The sequence below is a fragment of the Botryllus schlosseri genome, chromosome 12 (assembly GCF_051294905.1).
Source record: "Botryllus schlosseri isolate E-star chromosome 12, Bs_hap1, whole genome shotgun sequence".
NCBI lineage: Eukaryota > Metazoa > Chordata > Ascidiacea > Stolidobranchia > Styelidae > Botryllus > Botryllus schlosseri.
Window position 1 is genome coordinate 25,731,614 of NC_137247.1, and position 3,360 is coordinate 25,734,973.

General features: G+C 38.6%; 1 long non-coding RNA gene across 1 annotated transcript; it reads right to left on the bottom strand.

Annotated features, from left to right (window-relative positions):
• Positions 1 to 1,070: 1,070 nt before the first annotated feature.
• LOC145452840 (uncharacterized) lies at positions 1,071 to 2,833 on the bottom strand. The gene is made up of 3 exons (XR_013919551.1): positions 2,512 to 2,833; positions 1,979 to 2,088; positions 1,071 to 1,194 (listed from the first exon to the last, which is right to left on the bottom strand). It is a non-coding gene; the product is annotated as an uncharacterized LOC145452840 (long non-coding RNA).
• Positions 2,834 to 3,360: the final 527 nt, after the last annotated feature.

Consider the following 3,360-nt stretch of genomic DNA (forward strand, 5'->3'; position numbering starts at 1 on the left):
GAGGGAGACGATGTAATTATCGCGCGAGGTCGGGTCCGTACCCGCAGCAGGTTTCCAAGGTGAGTAGCCTCTGGCCGGCGTAACAATGTAGGCAAAGGGAAGTCGGCAAATCAGATCCTCTGTACCCCCAATCGAATACAAAAGTGATAAGTTCCTTCATTTTCTTTTTGTGCAATAAATTCCGACTGTCTGATGCGAAAGATTTTTTCAAGTGCGACTGGAGTTTGAAAAGCACTGCTTCAGACGTTTTAGTGAAGCAGCTGTTTGTTAGTTAGTTCATCGAATATTTCGCACCTCAACATGCCCTGAGAACCTTATATTATTATCTGCCAACCTACCGACAATGCTCTTTCATAATCGCCGTCGGTAGCAGTCTCCTTGATCACACCTAATCAGCAAGCAGCTGCTGTGTTGATCATTGAAGCATAGCCGATTAGCCAATCAAGAGCCGTGGATTCGTGATTACTGTCTTCTCGCCGTTCTATAGTTCTAAAATCTACACGCTTTGCACGAAATCTTAACGGCTTTCCTATGAGTTTCTTTAGGCTCATTGTTTTTTTTCGTACCATAATCTATATAGAATACGACACTAAAACGGAGAATATTGAAGATTTTCTAAATGTTAGACAACCCTACTGTATATATTGGCAACACCTGCACCGAACCCCCCTCAACAATACTATTATATAGAATATTTTCAGATTGCAGTATAATATGCATACGATACCTCCCTCCACCAACCCAGTAAACACAGTACAGACCAAAGATGTAGAAAGCCGAGCCCGAGATAGTAGATATTAGATCTCGGCAGGTCGTAGAAAGGGGGATTTTGTGTCGACTCAATTCAATGTCTTTTCCATGTCCTTCAATAATGTAAATATTATGCAGATGCTACAGCCTTTAAACATGGTGAGTAGAATGTAGATCCTACATTAGAAGAAGATCCTGATATAATAACCTGTTTTCTACCACTGGGCATAACCTGATCACGGCTGCGTACACACACACCACATTATCTACTACATATTAATCACATTTGTGTTAATTTAATTGTAAACGAATTGGCAATAATGCCGTTGTAAAAAATGAAACGAACGAATGCCCGAAGAAAGAAACTGAAAACAGTCTGTATCATCAGGTTTCATCTTCTGATGAGCTGGATAAATAACCCTGCGGCCTTTTCTTTTCAACACCCTGCAGAAATAAAATGAAAATGACGATTAATAGCTAAGACATTCGTACTGCGAAAATGGCAGAGGTAGCGAGTAACGAATGACTCCTACATTTTTTTTCGCCCATACTTACTAAAATGGATTTGATTCTGAACTATTTCCACTCAAGTTTTCAAGTTTTATTATTATATTTTTTAATATTATATGACTAGAGAACTGACTTCAATCGCCACTTCTACTTGATTATCAAGATCAACGATGACTACTTCAGCACTCTTTGAAAACAGCCACTAACACAAAAAGAATTCTTGACTAGAGAACTGACTTCAATCGCCACTTCTACTTGATTATCAAGATCAGCGATGACTACTTCAGCACTATTTGAAAACAGCCACTAACACATAAAGAATTCTTGACTAGAGAACTGACTTCAATCGTCACTTCTACTTGATTATCAAGATCAACGATGACTACTTCAGCAATCTTTGAAAACAGCCACTAACAAAAAAAGAATTGTTGACTAGAGAACTGACTTCAATCGTCACTTCTACTTCATTATCAAGATCAACGATGACTACTTCAGCAATCTTTGAAAACAGCCACTAACACAAAAAGAATTTTTGACTAAAATTTCTTCACATTCTGTCAAAAATGATCAATTCAACAATCCAAATAAATCAGTTATTTGGCAGCTAACTGATTGAGAGAAAGGGCATCCGAGTACCAGGCATAGCTTTATAAATATATAAAAGTGTTTAATTACAGCAGTCGATTGATGATGTCAAGAGCATGAATTGAAATCAAACCTTCCATCGAGATCCCCCTTTCTGGCTGGGAAAATGCCGCAGTGCCTCACCCACTACACGAATGTAATTTTTTTCAGAGATACTCCTGCCATGGATCTTTTTGCAAGCTCCTAAAGGTATTATCATTAACATTTTGTTTGGCAGTCATTCAACTTCATGAAACATTTTTGATAAAATAACAAACAAAAATCATATTTAAGTTCAGTTAAAATGCTCAGTACATCTAGCACAGTTGTTCCCAGTCGTTTTTACTCAGCATGTTTCCTAGTGGCGTGTTATAGACTTCGTGATTCACCCTCCATTCTATGGTAAACACAAAGCATGGAACAAGTTATTTCAAATGCTGCATATTTCTCATGACTGCTCCGTTTATAAAATTATCTTGTCTGCACTGGCTAAAGCCAGATTCCTTCTTCACATAGTGGGGAATTCCCCCGGTTGGAAACCACTGATCCAGCCTCATTAGGGACATGGGCGTATAAAACAAAGGTCGAACAATGACATGTTCTCGGATTATCATAAATGCTCCTCACTATATATGATCTTGTCCAAAGCCAAGTTGCTGAAAGCCTCTTTTGCATTTTTGCCAATGCGGCTGTAGCAACTCCATACTCCAGCGCTAGCGACCTTTTTCAAGATGAATCGAACAGTTTGCCCTACATTGTCGCCTCCGACTGAGCTGAATCCAATTATCTGAAATCAAAATATGAAAACAGATTTAGTTAACTATCCTAGACCCTATAATCCTGGTAAGATCTTCACAATCTTCTTAGATTAAGAATAAAGATATATAGAAGCACTGCGTAAAATCCAAAATTCCACATGCATATTTCAATGAAAAATAAATAACAAATTTATTCATTCACTTACTCTGCCAAATGAATAATTCACCATCCGTCAGTAGTGTCAGTAGTTTACAACCACTTGCCCATACCGGTCCTAATAAAACTTCCAATAGAATACACTTACCTGAAACAAAAGAGGTGGCAACTAGATAATTACAGATGTATAATTCCGCAGCGATCACACTTGAGCTACCTTCCATGCTGTCTGCGACTGAAGATTCTTCTTCGTGGCTATCAGTATTATTAGATGTTGAAAATGTGCCTTGTTTGAGCGTCAAACGCTTAGCCTTCACCCAACGTCTCTGATAGGATCGGCGCATCCGCACTGTGTCCTCCATATATTCTGATTTCAAGTAACCGTGCAGTCACTTGAGATTCCGCAGAAACAGCAATGACCAAAACAATATTATTAATCTGCAGACCTATATAAGTAAAGTTGCATTTTAGGCGATTAAAGTTGACTGTTGTGACCGGTATCTATCAATCACATCAGTTTTTGCAAAATCGGGTCTGGTTTACCTTGTTGGCCACATCAAG